The following is a 22,267-nucleotide window of genomic DNA, read 5'->3' as shown; positions in this document are numbered from 1 at the left end:
TAATCTAATACAAGACTCGATACAAGACGAAGTCGACAGACATATGCACCAACAAGTTTTACAAGTTCCACAATGTACCATACATCAAAAGGAACTACAGGGTCACATCACCCTTGTCCAAATTGTCTATCAAACTATAACAATTAAAAGTCAAAAAATAGTCTTCAAAAAGGCTGTGCAATCTGGACTCAATAGCTACACTCTCACCAAAAGTATGCTACCTGCATAAAACCAAAAACTACTATGCTGATGTTGGAGGAGGAGGTGGAGGAACGAAAAGAAAATTGCGCACATGCGCTAACTCCTCCTCAAGAGCATGAATGGTACGCAGCAGATAACTAATCTGCTGCTCCATAGTAAGAAAACGAATGTCAAAATCTGGGTATGACAGCAGAGGAGCAAGTGGAGTCGCAAATGGTGACTAACATGACAAGGTGGAGGACGTGGAATCCTCTCTAACTCAATGACTCTACGGCACAACAACTCCTGTTGGAGCTATAACGACAAAAGCAGATCATCCCTCGTGTAACTCGTGTAATGTGAAGGATGATATGGATCGGAAACATGCATCGTGTTAGGAGGAAACCAAATAAGTGGCTCGCCCAAGGGTGCAGAAGCAAAAGGAGCAGTATGTGACAACTGAGGCACAAAGGGAAAAGCTACTGACACAGGAGGGATATGACTAGGTTGCTGACTCGATGGTCCTTCCCCTGGACGGCGTGGAGGGATATCCTGTAAGAACGTGATCTGCAGATCGGTGCGGTGTGTATCAGACACATGTGGGTGAAAGGAGGCGATATCAACAGGTGCATAGGTGGGTGCAGGTGGGGGAGTAACAGGCATAACGAAAGGAGGAAAATCATCATCGTCCTCTATCCACCCATTGCGGGTGAATGCATATCTGGAGTCAATCTGGGTTACAAAAAGGAGCATGATCAACAGGTGCAGGGATCGGGTTAGGTAAAGGTGGTGCAACAACGGGTATATCAACAGGTACAGGATCATGCGCAGGAAAAGGATCGTGAGCAGGTATAGGCTCGGGTGCAAGCATAGGCTCAGGGTCGGCTGGTGCTAACTCAAGATCAGCGGGTATCGGCTCGAGATCAGCGGGTACATCAAAAAGCTGATTGTCGGGGACGAAGTCAACCTCATGCTCAGGATCAATGTCAGGATCAAACTCATCATCAAACTCGAAGTCCTGAACAGGTGCGACAGACATAGCTGTGTTAGAATCGGAATCAGTGGGATAACGCTGTAATCCCAGTGCGTGCAAAGTAGTAGATGACATAGACTCGAATGAATCAGGACCAGAATGGTCAGATGAAATCTCAATGATCGGAATCTCAATAAGTGGAACAACAACGACATCATCGACTAGAGCTCCATCACCCTGGGCTTCCTCAGGGGGACCCTCAATAAAAAGATCGATGTCATCATCAGACATGGCATCAAGAGGCACATCCTCGAGAGGAAATGCAGCACGAGGAAGAGGAGCCGGAATCAGAACAAGAAGTAGATCCTCGCCAGGAAAACCATCAGCTAGCGGTATAATGTCGCCCAGGTCAGGTAAAGCAAACGGCTGAAAATCATCGTCATCGCTACTCTCAGTGTCAGATGTGAAGACCTCAGGGTCCGGGATAATCTCACCATCCGAAACTATGGCCATAGGGTCTATGGTATCTAATAGCTCATTCTCAGATGAGGAAATGGTGTCTGTAACAAACAATCAAAACATATGCACAAACATCAACAATCATCAAATAAGCATGTAAGTAGTAACAATGTAAGCATGTATTCATCCTAGTCTTCCCAGACTATCCCACCTAGCCTCTCAGACTGAACTACCTAGCCTCTTAGACTAAAACCTCCCCAGTTTCTCAAACTGACTACCCAGTCTCTTAGACTAAACCTCCCGAGTCTCCTAGACTGAACCTTCCCTATTCTCTTGGACTAAACTTCCCCAATCTCTTAGACTGAATTATGAACATAAGCTTGAAATGTGTTTTATGCCCTTTGTTTGTAAAAATGTTTATTCCCTGGATCTAGACATTTTGGGTATGCAATGTAAACGTGTTTGAAAACATTTTCGTAGAGCCCTAATGATCGTAGTCTAGACTCGAGAAAGAATCCTAGTTCGCTACGATCGAAGCTCTGATACCAAGCTCTCACACCCTGACTTTTGCGGAAGCGTGATTATTGGTGTGACTTTCTTAATACCAATAAGATGTTCATCCATTAATTAAGTTTGAAAATAACACAACATACTTGTTTGAAACATCGACACCAAATTCAAGTTACAAACCACAACATGTTAAAATGAGTTCATGAAGACTCAATAAAAGACCTTAAATATAAATGGGTTTAGAAACATGTATCCCGTCCAGGAATAGGATACACCTCCTAAACCCTACGACCTCGGATGACATCTTTAAACTGTGACGCAGCCTGAAAACATGCAACACCTGCCAGATCCACTTAGTTCCCTGAAATACATGTAATTTGAAAACATCAACAAAAGTTGAGCGAGTTCATGTGTTTGTATAAGTATGTATAAACCTTGGTAAACAGTGTATGTAAATCCCGGTGTGAAAACAAACAAGGAAACAAACACCAATGGTTTACAAGGCCACTCATATGTGTGACGGTGTAGGAAGACTCAAACCTAGTAAATTTGTATCAGGCTTCCGGCTGGAAGACATAGTCACCCTATGGGCCACCATGGTCCTAATGGGTGTGGGCTCGCTACACCCAAATAGATCTATCACTCATGCCTCTCGGTCCTGATACGGGGATTAATGGTCTCAAGTATCCGCCTACCCATTCACATGATCTATGGTTCTTTCCAAGGCTAACCATACCAATTGTATTTGTATGTAATCCTTTGTAACAAGTATTTCACCCCCGAAGTTAATAAACAAAACAGTTTAAAAAAGGGGGGAGGGGACATGAACTCACAGTCTTGCGTCTTCAGAATCGTAACTTAAATCTCCTCAGCAAACACGACTACCTACAAGGTACTAACGTCTATTAGACAAATGGGTCATGCCTTGTCTTAGAATTAATGTTTTCGAGTTACGTTTCTTTTAAGTCTTCAATATCATTCCAAGTTATAATTACTTATTAAAATAATATATATCTTAACTTTATTATATTTAATTTTGGAATAATTGTTAAACCACATTTTTGTAACATTACTTCTCAAGTATTTATTTTCGTATTTCCTTCCCAAGGATGAGGGTATCTCATACATGTATATTTGTATTCTTGTATTTGTAGTTCCAAAATAGTATATTTTCAAGTCTCACTTTAGAAAATATATATAAACTTATTTTGTCCAAAAATAATGTATTTCAAGAAAATATTTCTAAATATACTAAGAAAATATATTTTTACTTCTCAAAATAATATATTTTCTCCTTGTTGAAAATATGATATAGTTGCAATAATAATAAAAATAATATTTTCATTTCTTTCGTATCCAAAATAATATTTACCGAAAATATATTTATAACGGTATTTTCCGGAATATTTGTAAGTTACATTTTATTGTTCGATTTCACAATATTATGTGTGTAACTTATATATTTATTCCTTGTGATTTTTTGGTATTATTTTGAATTGTAAATTCTTGGTATTTTGTTAAGTTGTATTACTTTAAATACTAAAATAATATAACTACTACACAAAGTATACAAATAATCACACACAATGTGTAAATATATATTCTAAATACATATATATCCATTTTTATTTATAAAAACCAAACTCCAATATTTGTATTTTTGTAATAAAAATTATGGCAAGGTTTATGTTGAAAACCATAGTTAAAACACACTTGTAAATATTTGTTTAGAAAATATTTTACTAAGTGTTTATATTTTTAGAAAATTTTGCCATAGTTCCCCCTAAAAATGGAGGTGTCCATGCTATCAAAGCATGTCATTTTCTTTTTAAAAACATCACAAACAATCAACAATCAACCCTAGACATCCTACACTTACCAAGTGCCAAAACAATGCTACTTGCATAATAATCATGAACTTGAACTTTCATAAAAACTTGTAGTAACTTGGTAGTGTGCTTAGTAGGTTTAGTTACCCTTTAAAGTGTGCTTACTTCTTTAAAAATCTCATTCTTGGAAGGTTTAGGTGTTTACAACTTGTAAACATATTTTACAAAAAACGTTTCTTTGTGAAATCTTCTTGTTTCTCAAGTGTTCCTACACTTGTTTTATCACCAAAAATAGTGTATTTTTAAGTAAGGACCAAGATCTCCTAAAAATCATATTTTGAACTTGGTTCTTTTGGAAAACCATCCATAAATCTTAGATCCATAAGATTATTAACCACTTTGATTATTATTTTTCACGAAACCACTTTATTCTTCAAGTTCATGCTTACACATGAGGATGATCATCTTGTTTTATCAAATAATCATCCTCTCCCTTGCTAGATCATGTATTTAATCACAATCTAGCAAGCTCCTTATGATGATCAACATCATAATCTCAAGAAAATAACATCAAGTATCATACATACACTAAACAACATAGTTTCATCAAGAGTTCATCATAGGTTAAGCTTATGTTCATGTTTCTTGATTAGGTTCTTTAGTGTTCTTCATGATCATCAATGTATAACATCTTTTAGCCAACAAAATTAGAAGTAACAAAGGATTATGCGGGCTTACGACTAGCACAAGGCTAGGGAAGAACACAAGAGGTTGAAGATGACAAATGTGAAGGATAATAGCAAATGATGAAGGTCCTTCAAGATCCACAAGTTCCACACTTCCTTAAACACCTTCTTTCACCTTAGGATGTACTTGGAATGGTTGGACAATGGATGAAAATGATGGTGGTGTTTGAGTGGGTTTCGGCCGAGAGGAGAGCAAGGGAGGAGAGGGAGATGAGTGGGGTGAAGTGTGTGTGAGAATGAGGACTCTAGTCTTCTTATACCCATCTAACTTCTTTATCCATTGGGTCTTATGTTTCTTAAGTACACCACATAATCCTTAGCAAATCTTAGGAAGATTTAACATGATATTGGCGGGGTCACATGGTGACCGTCCACTTAGGGGGGGGGGGGGGTCTTGGTTAGTGTTTAATGGGTAGTTAAATGATTAAATTAGATTTCAAGTGCATAGATTAGTTTTTATGTGTATGATGTGTTATATAGTGTGTTAGGGTGTTTGGGGATCATGTCTAGCTCAGAAACATTAAAACAATGCTTTTAGTATAATTTTGGGGTTTCGGGTAATCTCCGGTTGTTCGGTTTGATACCGGTTCGTTAAAGTGTCAAATTATTCCGTTTAGTGATTTTTAAGTACCCTTTTGTGACACTTTTAATTATCGACACTTAGGAAAGCATTCAGGACCATTTAGTAATGTTTTTGCATGTTACTAGCTTGTTAAATTGCTGAATTTTGCTGAAATATGCTGAATTCAGCACTTTTAGTGGGTTTTAGGCACTTTCCGGCACTTAAACTATCACCTAGTGAAGCAGTTTTGTGATCCTTACTTTCCTACACACTATACTAGTGTGAAACTTAGTCTCTGGCCCATACAAGGTCTCAAAACATTGTTTGTCTATGTACTGAACCCTGTCAGCATATTCCCGTTTTATCCGTTAACTGTGCTAACCGTGCTTTGTGCATCGTTTATGTCACTAAGAGTTTGTATGTAAAGATGATGTCACAGTATGAAATGTGATGCTCATGTAAGTATGATACAGTAATCAGAAAGCAATCATTTGTAATTCAGGACAGTCATTAAGCACTAATCATAGTTAATTAAATTGTACGGATACCTGGATTTTTTACGGTTGTCTCATAGAAAACAAAACGAACGCCCACTAAGTACTCGAATCTCCAATGGTTCTCCTATTCCAACCATGCCATAGTTTGAAAAAGTAACCTGAGAAAGAAACATGCGAAAAATCAACATAAAGTTCAGCGAGTTCATTGTTTGTTTTGGAAAAGATTTAAAACAAATCTTTTTGATAACCGGTTTTAAAGTTGTCGTGTAAATACAGAGAAACCATTTTTCTTGGCCTGATATATAAACACTGTGAGCTCCAAATAAACTTGAAAACCTTTGTAATCATTGTAAGTATGTATGCGTGAATAAACCTTTGAAATCATTGAAAGTATGTATGTATGTTTGTAAATCCCGCCATGAAAGCAACAAGGAAAAACAGATCATTAATGGTTTGCAAGGCCATTAATATGTGTGTCGTGATGCAGGAAGGCTCAAACCTAGCAGACTTTGTACCGGGCTTCCGGCTGTAAGACATAGTCAACCCATGGACCAAACCCTGGTACAACATGGGCGGGGCTCGCTACACCCAAATAAATCTATCACTCTTGTCCCTCGGTCCTACAACGAGGATTAATGGTCTTAAGCGTTATACCCACCACTCACATCATCTAGCAGTACCCTTCCTTAGCTAACCATACCAAATAATAACGTTTGTAAACAGTTTGTAACATGTACTTCACCCCCGAAGTTATAAAACGGAAAAATAGTTAACGGAAAAAGGGGAACACGAAACTCACTGGGTGTCCCATTCTTCAAACGCAGACCAACCCAGTCCCAATACTATAACTAGACGATCCCATCCCTAGTCATGAAAATCATTCGCATTTCGATAATACGCATTTGTTTTGTAAAACCGGTGTATTCAGTATGAATCATTCGTAAACCATTTGAGTTCAATGAAAATCATAAATCTTTTGTGTTAGTTAAAACATGTTGTAACATGGTTTAGAAGTATATAGTTTTTTTTCATTCAAAAACCTCGTACGTTCTTTGCAAAACGTGCTTGTCTAAAATCTGCAATATTTGTTCATCGAAAACTTTGTATGTTACTGAAAAACGTACATGTCTTTCCACCCCGAAAACATTTATAAAAATGCAAAACCGTAAAAAGGTGGGGTTATGAACTCACCTGAATTGCCTTGTGCAAAGCTAGCTAATTACGACTTCCTGATGTCGTTTCCAAGACTTGACTTTCTAGTGTGCATTCTATAAGCATTCCTATAACGGAATAACTATAAGTTTCTAACCCAAAAGCGGTAACTAAACTACGTGTCACCGAGATCTACCAAATCGTTAATCAAATGATTCGACGGTAAGTTGTTAACTTAAATGAAATGAAGAAGTTATACTAGTTAGCTCGTTTAACGTCGTTAAGGATTAACAAGTCTTGGGAAGACTTAGTTTTTATGAGATTTATAATATATAAATTTTTAATAAATATTTATATAAAAACATATAAATATATCGTTATCATCGTGTTAGACGCCTCGCGAAATCGTACGTGTATAAAAAGAATATTTATATGAAAATAACATATAACAGACTCGTATTATGTATCGCGTCTCCTATGATACTTTTCGAAAGATATGTGTACGCTCTTTAGGCGTATAAAATAAATATTAAAAATTTATATTTACTTTACAAAAGAATCGTCGAGTTGTGTTTGAAAGTAAACATATAACAATATTTATTTTTATAAACGAATACGAGTTGCTTGATGTTTGAAATAAACATAAAACTATGTTTATTTTTATAAAATAATACATTATTGTTTGGTACTAGAAATAAATATATAAAATATATTTATTTTGTTAAAATGAATTCATGTCTTTTGATCTTTGGAATAAATATAAAAACTATATTTATAAACGAATTCCTGTGGTTTGATATTTGAAATAATATATAAACTATATTTAAGTTTACAAAAGAACCATCGTACTATTTAATGTTCGAAATAAATATACACTATATTTATTCTTATGAAAGTATTATTCGATATTTGAAGCAATCTAGATAATTACATTGATCTTATAAAAGTTTTGTCGATTTTTCAAAGCTTAAATTAAATATAATAACTATATTTATTAGTTGTAAATAATTTCAAATCGTCATTTTTGTGAGTTGTAAAGTATCGTCAAAAGAAATTATTTATTCGTATTTTTTTTCTAAAAGTGTATTTGAAATCAGATGTTTGTCTTATAATAAAAACGCATTTCATTTTACGGATTTTCTAGAAAAACGGGCAGAGTTTCCTCTGTTTTTGGGCACCTCCAACAACACGAGTTGTCGTTATTTTATCAATATTCATTCAAATTTCAAACAATGTATATGTGTAATCAATTTATATAGACAATATGGTAAATAAAACCAAGTAACTTTAACTAATATTTTCGCCATTTTATTTTGTTCGAGCTCGTTTTGTGTGAACGTAACCTTAAAATAAACACTATAATGTAATTACGTCTTTAAATCATTACCAAAATTTTCGCATCGAAACATTAACTGGGTTGACCGAGTTAACTGAGTTGACTCGCTGAGTTGACTGAGTTGACTGAGTTGACTCACTTGACCGAGTCAACCGAAACTGAATCTGACCAAAGCCACTTGACCCGAACTTGTTGACCAGTTGACCAAGTCAACCGGGTTGACTCGCGTTGTCTGAGTTGACCGAGTTAACTCGGTTGACCGAGTTAACCCGAACCACATATGAAGTTGACCAATCCGACCGAACCGAACTCGAAACATTAACTGCCGTGAAACCAGTCGGAATAGGACACCACCACCGCCGGGTCTTGCCGGCGACCACCCGGAACCCGAGACGCGGCTGTGACCCGAACCAAACTTGAACCAAAATATGATCATCAGCATCAGGTAACTCGACGGACAAAAGCAAGAACCACCGGTCCAAGACAAGGACCACCGGTTCGAGATGAGGACCACTGGTTCGAGACGCGACCGCCGCTCACCACCACCACCACCGGTTCTCTCTTTCCTCTCCGTCCCTTCTGTTTCTCTCTCTCTCTGTTTCTAGTCGCCGCACCACCACCGGACGGTGGTGGTGGTGCTCCGATTTGTCAATCGAAAGAGGGGGGTTTCTGGTGCGCGTGATGTCGGAGTAACAGGATCGGAGGAGGGGGTGTTCTCGTGGGGTCGGGTTGCCGGGATTAACGCCGGCGGTCGCTGGAAACTCTCCGGTCGCTGGCGTCGCTTGTGCTCAGACGAGAGAGACCAGGTGTGCGTGTTGTCTGGTTTGTGTGTACATTTGGTGTTTGTTGCAAACTAGTTGATGCCCCGCCCGCGTTGCGGGGCGATGGCCGAATAATTATCAATCAATTAAAAAACGCTATTATAGTTTTGTTAGGACAAAAAACTAAAACGATGAGAAGACCGTAGTTTTGAGCTCAGGGCAAAACTGTAGTTTGTAAGGATTAATGAGCGAGTGTTAGGCAGCTCATTGACATGGAAAAAAATAATTCCAGTCATCCAATTAAAAAATACTTTTATAGTTTTGCTAAAAAAAACTAAAACGACATCAATAGTTTAATTTGAACTAAGGGAAAAATTGTATTTGTTGACTTGGGTAAAATCGCAATTTGGCAAAAGTTAAAGTGATGACAATACACTAAATTTGAACCAGAGACAAAATCGTAATTTTAAGCTGGGGACAAAACTATATTTTTAATTTGAACTGGGGCAAAATCAAAATTTTAAACTAAGGTAAAATCGTAATTTTGAATTGGGGGTAAAATCTTAATTTTGAATTGGGGGGCAATATCATACCTTTATTTTGAACCGGGAAAAAATAGAGTTTTAAACTAAAGGCGAAATCATAATTTTTGAAACGGGGCGAAAATGCAAAATCGTTATTTTTAGTTTGGGGCAAAGCAAAAATTTATTTTGAACTGGGGCAAAAATTGTAATTGTAATCTGGGGATAAAATCATAATTTTGAACCGATGGCAATATCGTAATTTTGAGCGGGGGACAAAAACATAATTTTATTTTGAAGTAGAGGCAAAAATTTATTTTTATTTTAAACTAAGGACGAAACCGTAATTTTAAAACGAATATTAAATAATAAAATGGTTAGTCTAATAGGGAAGTGTGACGCAGCTGCGTGGCACTATTCCCCTAACTTGTTTTTGTATGTATAGGAAATGAGGGGAATTAAAGGCTGGCCCCTTATATACTTGCATAATGGGCTTTGGGCGTGGGCCCAACGTCCACAAGCCCAAAGTTGCGTGTTATATGCGGCCTGATAATTCCTACGAACCCGTTAACGCACCCGATTAGCGAAAAAATACGGTAAATCAATTTCTTAGAAGCAAATTATGGAAAATAGCGTCAGTAGTCGCGTTGGGCGTCCTCGTTTGTCGATTACGGTATTAACTATGAAAAATTACCTTGTTGCCGTATTTAATTTGCTTTCTGATCTGGTTTCGACTGTAGTTACTAAAATTTCATTACGAAGCTAAATATAGCGTAAAATGTAAGTCCTGAAGGTGACAACCGTCTCCATCGCTTCTGTTTGGTTGCCGATGCATTTCCTACCATCGCGTTTTTAGTTCACATTTGCATTTGTGTCGTACGGAAGTATCATAAATTCATAAAATTAATTTCATAAACATAATTCGTAGAAAATCCGTATTTTTCGGCGTTGTCAGTATTTCGTACGGTTTCATTTCGTTATCGTTTAATGTTCCGTAATCTCTCCGCAGATCGTCATACGCACACTGTACAATCGAATAAACTTTCCTGGGCACTCCAAGGGCCTAAACGAGTTAATCTACGTCTTAAACACTATTCATTATCGCGTTAATCGTCTGTAAATTATGTAATTAAGAGCCGTAAATCACCGGTTGTCACAATATATACTACAAGTGATGGAACAATTATAAAATTGGACAAGTGACAAAAATAGGCGATTATATATATATATATATATATATATATATATATATATATATATATATATTCCAAAAAGTATTTGTTATATATATATAACAAATAAACCTTAAAAATATTATTATTTTTTAAGAAATAAAATTCCAGAAAGTATTAAAAATCAAAGGATTGATTTTTGGTAATTAATACAAAATACACAAATATTTACACTTAAATACAAGTATACTTTCCTAAGTATACTTATACCAAAAATAATATTAGAAATATTATTTAACAAATTACTTATATTTATCTTTGAAAAACAATGTATGTATGATATATATTTTTGGGATAAAAATATATATAACAAATACAACATAAAATATGTTGTAAAATATATACACTAATAATACAAGAACATATACATGTAAGACGCAACAAGACAAATTAAACCCAAATGGTAACTTGTACTGAGGGATTTAAAAGTAGGTGATTAACATACTTAGAACGTCTATTGGTTACGATATTTAAGTAGCGGACGCCGGTGAAGTTTAACGCACGAGACGCAAACAGTGAGTTCATGTCCCCACTTTTAAACATTTTTATTGTTTTCAAAACTTTAGGGAAAATACATGTACAAATTCGTATGTTTAAAACAAAGGAATCATACATAGAAAATGTCACGAATAAGGTATACGTAAGCACCATCAATCTAGTTTAGACCGAAAGAACAAGGGTTAGTTCTAACAGGTCAGGGCAGCCTCACTCTCTTAACAACACGTAGTCATGGAGTGTTTTGGGTCACAGTCGTAGGGTAAACAATGTTAAAAATCGCCTAGGTTTGGATGTTTCCTATGTCGTCACATATGTTAATATCCTAGCTAAACATTAGTGATCTCGATTCCATTTCATTAGAACTTACAAACTCACATTTTACAAATACATACCATGTTTTATACAATTACAACTCTTACATTTTACACAATCTGCATGAATTCGCACCAACTTTTGTTGACGGATTTTAAACTTACATTTTACAAATGCTCGCGGGCACTTTTGTCAAGATGTAGTGTCATGTCTCAAGATGTTTAGTGTCCATACTCCTTTGCCATCTTTTGTTGGATTTGTTTAGTATATCCTGCCTTCTTGTGGTGATATAGAAAGCAAAACCTTGATATTTGTTTTGAAATGGTGTTGTAAACTTTCAAACAATTATCTTTTGTTCATGATGTAAACTTTAAACTAAATTTCCTATTTTGAAGAATTAAACTTTGAATGGCAAGATAAAGTGTGTTTTATATCATGTAGTATGTTTACTTATCGTATGCAATGAGAACCACTCAGATCACACCTCGTGCTTCCGCCTCTTGTAACACCCCCCCCCAAAATTCCACCTTCGGAAACCCCGCGAGGCGTGTTACGCATCAGAGTTCGAGCCACCAATCACATTGAACCAATGGTAAATATTTAAATAAATCGTGACATTAATTTACTCACATAAGTTGTCAACATAATATTAATTCTCAAAAGTTGTGTAGCGGAAGCATGTATTAAGTTGTTTAGCAATCGTTTCATAATAACGCTTAAAACCAATGTATCACATGTATTTTAATCCAAAAGCCTCGATCCATGACCACTCCAGCACTCCCAGATAGCAAGCTTCCCAATTCCAGGATACCTAACGACCTGCGAGCATGTAACACGTGTATCAGACAAAGCTGGCGAGTTCACAGTTTTAGAAAATGTTTATTACCCGTTGTGTGTAAAACCGTTCAATAACCACTGCAAGTAATATTGTTAATATCTCATTCCAAACACGGACGGCTCACGGACTGCCCTTCCCACGTACTCATATCTAGTACTGGGCCAGACTGGGTCATTAGTTCACCTCCGTCCTCTACAGGCACGGGGTGAGGGTGCCAAACCTAAGTAGCGCTACTAACTAATACCCGATGAGGGACTTACAAAAGATGATAGGTGAGAATATTAACCAATATACCCGTTTTTACCCAAAGACTTATCCCCCCATGGGATACCCACTGACTGTCCCCAACCACTGGGACGCATGCTCGAATGTAGTGAACTCACCTGGGATTGCTCGGTAGAATTAATTATTCGTTTAACCACGGTGATTTACCAAGCCCTATTATAGTTACACATCACAGTCAGTTTGCATACAAGCACAACACGTATCGTTTCACATTAATCACCAACTGGTGCACACAAGTATCATCTTTCGGTTCACAATGCATCAACTATCTTTCAACACATTACACATCTTTCGATATATTCCTTATCTTTCAACATTATCTTTCGATTCACATCTTTCAACAAACACAGTTATGTTTCGACTAACACAGTTATCTTTCGAGCACAACAGATATGTTTCGACTAACACAGTTATCTTTCGAGCACAACAGATATGTTTCGACTAACACAGTTATCTTTCGACCTACACAGTTATGTTTCGAACTCACTGTTCATCTTTCGACTATGCCAGTTATCCTTCGGTTACAACAAACAGTTACAATTCAGTAATTAATGTTTTACCAATTAACAAACAGTCACAATTCAGTAATTAATGTTCGATCAATCAGTTACGAAACGGAACCCTAACTGGGTAACAAACATCACCGTAAACACGTATCTTGATCGATCCTGTTTAACCCAGTAGTCTATGTTGTTCCTTATAACAAAACGAGACCTTTATCGACCCTAACATTCATGCTAACTAGTCACCAAGACTTAACGTATAATCTCTAACGATCTACCTTTTTCAAGCAATATAGTTATCACAGATCACACATAAACGCTACGTGTCAATCATACACGAGTACGAATACATATAAACAGGATCAACGAGTAAGATCTAGCACAATTACAAACCACTATCTTATTGTCATTTATAATCGAGTCACACAATCGAAATAATAATATTACTAACCACAAGATCGAATAGATGCGATGATGCTTCGAGATGAGGGGATCCTGCCTTCTGCCGTCGCACAAGAGAGCACTAGGGTTTGCAACTGTTCGTAACCCACACGTAAGTTCTAAATATATCCTTAAACTCGTGGGCCGAAAGACTGGGCCGAAAGACTGGGCCTCACATCGAAGGATTGATCATTGTCTCGAAGGATCCTTCCTAGTCCGAGAGATTGTCGAAGGATCCCATTTTGGGTCGAAGGATATATTTCGTGAACTTTCGAAGGTTGGATGATCCTTCGAAGGTTGGACCTTTCGGTCGAAGGATCCCAACTTGAAAGATGTAACAAATACGAGTTTGTAACCTATACCCACTAACACACTGATCTAGGATATGCAATTACAACAAAGGAGTCGGAAACTAGAATAATACTAACCTCCAGAAGTCAGGTTGTCACATCATCCCCAACTTGAAAGAAATTTCGTCCCGAAATTTGGCAAGCAGGTACAAGAGAGTGAAGTGACAATTCAAGATTGTTGCGGATTTTCCTCAGGTGTTACATCATCCCCAACTTGAAAAGGAATTTCGTCCCGAAATTCACCAGTGGTAACCATGGTTGGTTCGACCTCTTGAACCATTGAGGATATTAAAGTTTCAACAGATCCCTACATTCCTATGCAAACTCCAGTCCACGTATTGAGGTTTAACAAATTCACACGATTGTTATACAACTTATGCTAGCGAACCTTGACTCTTTAGTCCGTGTTTTCGCTAGGTTCCCTGATAAATACAACTGTTCCGATGACTTCAGGTTCCGACAAGGGTATCATAAGTGTTTCATCAGACAACACGGTCTTACATCCATGGCGTACATACCATTACGACAGTTATCCCACTCCGTTAATTAGTCCGAGTTTGTGAGCCATGTCACCGTTTCATCCTAGTAATTTGAATGTTCCCACGCGCCGAAAACTAAGATTACCATGTTTACTATAGCGTACCGCACCCCCCCCCTTAGGGTGATACTTTCGATTATGACACGTTCGTCCACAACAAACTCTCAGAGTTTCCTAAGCTCATCAGTTTTCCTAGCAGTTACGCGTTGCCATCAAACAATTTCCGATCTAAACAATTTTCAAGAGTTTGGAGCTCAAGTCCTGGACCTGTGATTAGATTATCACCCCATCTTAATTCAACAGGGAGATTAGCGTTACCGTCCAAACGATGCCTCAAACAAGGTTATATGCATACTAATACGGTAACAGCTGCTGTAGAACTCACCCAAGGATAAGCGTCCTTCCAGTTCTACTAAAGTTAACCATACACATGCTCACAGCATGTCTTCGTGTGCAAGGATGGTTCGTTTACTCTGATCGTTTGCCCCACGGTGATACGAAATGCCCATGCCTAGACGTAAGCCGAGAATATCGTGTATTGCCTGTCATAAATCAGGTATAGCTCCAATATCAGAAGTAACAGAAGTTGGCACCTCGTGCCTGAGACCGCCTCTCTCAGAGGAACATCCACAGCTTGTGAAGACTCGCTAGTTTTCTTGATTGTATGAGAGTGAGATGGTTTCGTGAGGCAATATACGATCACCAGGTGATATCGGTTCCGTTCTGAGTTTTAAGTAAACCAATGACAATTTCATGGTGTTTGTTTCCGTTCCCATATGGGTGTTTCCGGTTACTGTTCAAACAAGTAGGTTTCCGGTGTTCCACCCTGACTCTCGCACATGTCCGACATCGGTTATATGTAGTATTATGGGGCCTTCATGCCCGGTTATTCATACGAGACTTAAAATCCTAATATCCCCTATCAAGTCCAGACTACCGGAACATCGGAGTCGGTGTGCTTCGCTCAGTATGAGTTCCATACGGTTGCTGTATAGTGGGATCCACATTTGTTCCATGAGATAGCGAATGCCGTCCGTCCTGCCAATAGTTGCTTCCCCATGCCTTACATGAACCCATCTTGTGAATTCTCTTCCAACAGGTCTTCACTTCGAACTAGGTGAGTCTGGTCAGGTGTGTCAGAGTGGATAGCGAACTGCAAGGTCGTGCACGTTCAGGTCTCACAGTCGTAATCATCCAAAAATTCCATCCAGCGTTCTCATCAACTGATAAAGCTTCTTTCGTGGCCAGGGTACACGGGAGGCCCTTGTGATCGGTCTAAGTAACGCGTTCGGTACCGTCCAAGTAATGCCTCCAAGTGAATCCAAAGGCCACGATTTCTTCCACCGGTTGTGTATCGTGTTGTTCTTCTTTGTAACTCCATTACGTAAGTCGTCACTTTCTTGTGTTGCGTCGGCGTGTATCTGGGTCTCCGATTCAAACATGATGATATACCACTGTATTACCCACACCCTTGGGTAAAACGATGCTCAGCGTCTGGCAGAGTTAAAATTCGAAAGTTGGGAAGGCGTCCTCCTGTTCTGTCCTTCGCAATCTCATTACTCGGCTGTACTAGAGCGGTCTAAGCTACGCGACCTCCGGAATCCCTGTGATTAATCTGCGAGTATATTAAGCGGAACCAAGTAATCGTTGTATCCTCGAGGAATTCTTCAGTTTCGATCAGTTCCAACCGAAACGAGTCTTAGCGAGATTCATGTGCATCCCTGCTTCGTTGATCGTATGACTCACCAAGGACATCTCTCGAACCCATATGTTACATTTATCGAGACTTCGTACGGTATGGCTCCTCCCTCAGGGTCCTTCTAATGTAAGAATGCCTGTGATGTTCTTCTCCTTTGGGACAGATTCGGTACGTCATCGAAAATCATGGTTGGTTCACGTGATACGTAAAGCTGCGGGTGTGATGACTACTCCCAAGGTCATGGGTACAAAGTCGCATGTCTGAATTGCGTCTGATGTGTCGCCTTAACAATCTTTTCCCTTGAACTTTCATCTGATAAAGCTCATTCCTGGCAACTAGTCGTTGGGTCATCAATACACGGTCATAGAGAACGGTTCCTTGTCTGTCACCTTGATGAGTTCCCGATAATCAGTGCACACACCAAAAAGTTTATCCTCCCGGATTTATCTGGGCTTTCCAAAGCGAAAACTAGGTCTGACAACCTTCTTGTCGAACAGTTCTCATAGTGGCTTATACTGCTCTTGCACCCATCCTGATGCAAAACAGTAAGAGTACGAGTATTCGGAGCTTCCTCTGATCGTGAGATCAACGAGTTTCTGACTAATAGTTGTGGCGATATGTCTAAAAGTTCTTCAAGTTGTACATTGGGATTAGTCACAGCAATTGATGGATCCTCGATCCTATCGCCCCTAGTCTGATCACTAGAATTAGTTGCTGCTACAGCGAGATCATCCTTTCATAGACGCTTTCGGGGCTATTATTACTTTCATGATGCTAACCTTCTCACCACTCTGGTACTTCAATGCATAAGGTGACGCTAAATTTCTTCTCACAGGGTGCGTCTGAGTGATTTGTCTAGTTAATGAACCATTACTGACTACTGCATCGTAATCACCAAGGGTAGTAGAAGTGAGACCGGTGTCGAATGCCTGTCTCTCGTAGGGTCGAGTTTGCGTCCCAACTAACATGTGCGGTCGCAGTTGACTTGCCATCAGCCGGTTCCATAACATGTTTGGTTTTTGCGAATCATCAAGGTTAAACAGAATTAGGGCGAAGCGATTTACTACCCAACCAAACCACTATGTTGTTATTTTCCTAACTTCCTTTCCGTGAGCACCACTGCCGATGCAATCGTTACAGTCACGCGGATTCCTCCCGTATTGACCTCGCTCTCGTGATTGTGGTCGTTTTTTGACTTATCAACGTCCAATACGTGCCGAAGGCACCTCCTTTTCCATACAGTAGGCTACTATTACAAGTACCTGGTTGTCACGAATACTGTTGCTCTAATGCTTGGGCTTGAAGCCGATCGCCACATTCTTTCACCACAATGTTCCTCTCTTCACACTTCGTGCCGAGTTCCAAGGTGTTACTCGTGGTGCTGGAAGTTACACATTCCACACTAAAATCTGTTATCACTTCTAAAGTCCAGATTGGTTTGTAACAGTTGACTCCCACGAGTCGCTGACCAGAGTTAAGTTTTAGATTGAAGTCAGTTCGCTGGTGTCCGTTGCTGGCAATCGGGGTCGTCCAAATACTGAACTCGGTAGGATACTACACTCATCCTTTTGTTCATCATTCCAGCAAGTGATTCGAATTATCCCCAGTGTGTCTCAAGAGTGTTGCAAAAGCGACCGCACTTCGAGGTTTAGAGCGTTAGTGTGTTGGGTCCAAACAAATGAAGACAAGTGAGGAAGGTAATAACCATTCATTCAACGCTATCACATCCAACTCAGGAACGTTCGCACAAGCACCTAGCATTCTACACAGTTTGCTAGGCGTTCTGATGAGTGTTCAAGCACTGTTTGTTAACATCGAGGTTCGTAAAAGTTTGCTGAGAAGTGAAAAAGTTCGTGTTTCAAAAAGTTTGTGTTCATGTAAGAGTCACTCACTGCCATGCCTCCTATAGGCTGTTGTGTGTCACATCAATCAAATAATAGGAGTGGAAAGCCGTGTACACATTATAAGTGAAAAACCTCGCTGGGACTCGCATTATGGAAGTGAAAAGTCATGTACACAATACGGGGGTAAGGATGCTTGGTACATTCCGTACCAGCTTGATAGGCTGCTAAAGCCTCAGCCACGCGGGTGTTGATTAGGTCAGTCAACTCAGCCTGTGTCGTGGTGATGTTGCCTCGTCCGCGTCCTCGTTCACTCATGTTTCTATAGTTGGGAATTAACCGGTTTAGAAGTTGAAACGAGATGAGAGTCAAGTATCATACTGATATTTACGTACTACCAAGTTCACACATAGTAGGGCAGAACCCTCCTTACGCTCGATAAGTCTCACTGGGACTTGCATGCACCCCGCGTTATTATTAAGTGTGCACCCATAATAATAAGGCAATTTGCATGCTTATCTCAGTGCTTCTTAGCTCGCGCTCAAAGTTTCCCCCCGTTCAAACAACACAACAGATGATATCACAGTTCTATGGTTTACATGAGTCGGAGAGTAGTGTCACACTATCAAGTCACTATGGTGTTAAATGTTTCAGTTCACATACGTTGTGGGTGTGCGGCTGCTAAGTAAGTACTGTATAAAGTGAGAGAGAACCGAACCTTGCAATCTGGTGCTGAGTGTCATGATCGATTTTCGAAGTTGTTCGGTTATAGTCTGGTTTTACGAATCGTTTTAAAACCTAGTTCACTATAACCAGTGGCTCTGATACCAACTGTAACACCCCCCCAAAATTCCACCTTCGGAAACCCCGCGAGGCGTGTTACGCATCAGAGTTCGAGCCACCAATCACATTGAACCAATGGTAAATATTTAAATAAATCGTGACATTAATTTACTCACATAAGTTGTCAACATAATATTAATTCTCAAAAGTTGTGTAGCGGAAGCATGTATTAAGTTGTTTAGCAATCGTTTCATAATAACGCTTAAAACCAATGTATCACATGTATTTTAATCCAAAAGCCTCGATCCATGACCACTCCAGCACTCCCAGATAGCAAGCTTCCCAATTCCAGGATACCTAACGACCTGCGAGCATGTAACACGTGTATCAGACAAAGCTGGCGAGTTCACAGTTTTAGAAAATGTTTATTACCCGTTGTGTGTAAAACCGTTCAATAACCACTGCAAGTAATATTGTTAATATCTCATTCCAAACACGGACGGCTCACGGACTGCCCTTCCCACGTACTCCTATCTAGTACTGGGCCAGACTGGGTCATTAGTTCACCTCCGTCCTCTACAGGCACGGGGTGAGGGTGCCAAACCTAAGTAGCGCTACTAACTAATACCCGATGAGGGACTTACAAAAGATGATAGGTGAGAATATTAACCAATATACCCGTTTTTACCCAAAGACTTATCCCCCCATGGGATACCCACTGACTGTCCCCAACCACTGGGACGCATGCTCGAATGTAGTGAACTCACCTGGGATTGCTCGGTAGAATTAATTATTCGTTTAACCACGGTGATTTACCAAGCCCTATTATAGTTACACATCACAGTCAGTTTGCATACAAGCACAACACGTATCGTTTCACATTAATCACCAACTGGTGCACACAAGTATCATCTTTCGGTTCACAATGCATCAACTATCTTTCAACACATTACACATCTTTCGATATATTCCTTATCTTTCAACATTATCTTTCGATTCACATCTTTCAACAAACACAGTTATGTTTCGACTAACACAGTTATCTTTCGAGCACAACAGATATGTTTCGACTAACACAGTTATCTTTCGAGCACAACAGATATGTTTCGACTAACACAGTTATCTTTCGACCTACACAGTTATGTTTCGAACTCACTGTTCATCTTTCGACTATGCCAGTTATCCTGCGGTTACAACAAACAGTTACAATTCAGTAATTAATGTTTTACCAATTAACAAACAGTCACAATTCAGTAATTAATGTTCGATCAATCAGTTACGAAACGGAACCCTAACTGGGTAACAAACATCACCGTAAACACGTATCTTGATCGATCCTGTTTAACCCAGTAGTCTATGTTGTTCCTTATAACAAAACGAGACCTTTATCGACCCTAACATTCATGCTAACTAGTCACCAAGACTTAACGTATAATCTCTAACCATCTACCTTTTTCAAGCAATATAGTTATCACAGATCACACATAAACGCTACGTGTCAATCATACACGAGTACGAATACATATAAACAGGATCAACGAGTAAGATCTAGCACAATTACAAACCACTATCTTATTGTCATTTATAATCGAGTCACACAATCGAAATAATAATATTACTAACCACAAGATCGAATAGATGCGATGATGCTTCGAGATGAGGGGATCCTGCCTTCTGCCGTCGCACAAGAGAGCACTAGGGTTTGCAACTGTTCGTAACCCACACGTAAGTTCTAAATATATCCTTAAACTCGTGGGCCGAAAGACTGGGCCGAAAGACTGGGCCGAAAGACTGGGCCTCACATCGAAGGATTGATCATTGTCTCGAAGGATCCTTCCTAGTCCGAGAGATTGTCGAAGGATCCCATTTTGGGTCGAAGGATATATTTCGTGAACTTTCGAAGGTTGGATGATCCTTCGAAGGTTGGACCTTTCGGTCGAAGGATCCCAACTTGAAAGATGTAACAAATACGAGTTTGTAACCTATACCCACTAACACACTGATCTAGGATATGCAATTACAACAAAGGAGTCGGAAACTAGAATAATACTAACCTCCAGAAGTCAGGTTGTCACATCATCCCCAACTTGAAAGAAATTTCGTCCCGAAATTTGGCAAGCAGGTACAAGAGAGTGAAGTGACAATTCAAGATTGTTGCGGATTTTCCTCAGGTGTTACATCATCCCCAACTTGAAAAGGAATTTCGTCCCGAAATTCACCCTAGAATAAACACAAAACTATGTGTTCGTATGTATATATACTTGACTTTTTGGTTTGTGTGTTATTTTTTTATAAAACTTTGCTAAAACCATTAATTTTGTATAAATGTTTCTATAAAAACACTTATATACGCATCATATAGGCCTATACGCGATGTATAGGAACAACCAGACTAGAACTGAGATCAGTCAGACACTAATTTCTATATGCAACCCTATACGCTGCCTATAGACCTATGCGCGGCATATATAAACCCTAAAGTGTGCAAATACACACCTTGGGTGTGCCAATAGCTTGAGCCTTATTTTAATTTTCTCTTGACTGCATATGAAAGGGAGCCCTATGTCTTATAGTGTCAGCTGTGAGTCTTGTGTGACATTGGGTTTTACGGATCCAAGGTTGGTTATTGGAGATGGAAGCAGATCTGTGTTGAATGACACCTGTTATAGGAGGAGTTTTAACCAGGTATTCATCAGGAATATCCCTGCCAGTTGAAGATATGATGTGTTGGAGCCATCATAACATAGGTAGTAACTAGTAAGTAGTAAGGGTAAAACTTTGGATAAGTGGAGTAGTTATTATTACGTATAAACCAGTGACATATATGTGTTGGAGTCGTGGGGTGCATGGGCGTAGCTTTCAAGGGGCCGGGGGGCACCCGACCCTCCGAACTTTTCGCTGAGTAGGGTTATGTATGTATGTTTCGTATAGAATTTTTTAGGTAGATACGTGTTCGACCCCTGGTTTTATAAAAATAAATAAATTACTTATATAATGCTAAATTGTTTAGTGGGTACTATCGGCATCTCTAGATCAACGTTGACCAGAATCCCACTCAAACTCAACTAAAAGGTTTTGCTTTAAATTTTTTCTTTTCTTTTTTTTTTTTTTTTTTGGCTTGAAACTGAATGGGAAAAGAGAATGTAACCTCAGTGGGGATCAAATGGTACTGGAGGCATAGGGAGGTATGGGTTGGTAATTCGAAATGTGTTGGATCAACCCAAAAGGCTAATAAATTGAATAAAAATCCATGTAAACAAATAGCAACATGCGCTTGTCGAGTATGTAACAATTTCAATTTCTTTGTTAATGGTTTGGAGTTTGAAATCTTCTACTTGCAAAAAATCTATTCGATCAACAAGTAAAGCACTTGTGAAACGTGTTGGTTCATATCACTACTACAGAATAAGTAGGATTCGAA

Source organism: Helianthus annuus, chromosome 4 (genome assembly GCF_002127325.2).
Source record: "Helianthus annuus cultivar XRQ/B chromosome 4, HanXRQr2.0-SUNRISE, whole genome shotgun sequence".
NCBI lineage: Eukaryota > Viridiplantae > Streptophyta > Magnoliopsida > Asterales > Asteraceae > Helianthus > Helianthus annuus.
This window is presented reverse-complemented; position numbering follows the sequence as displayed.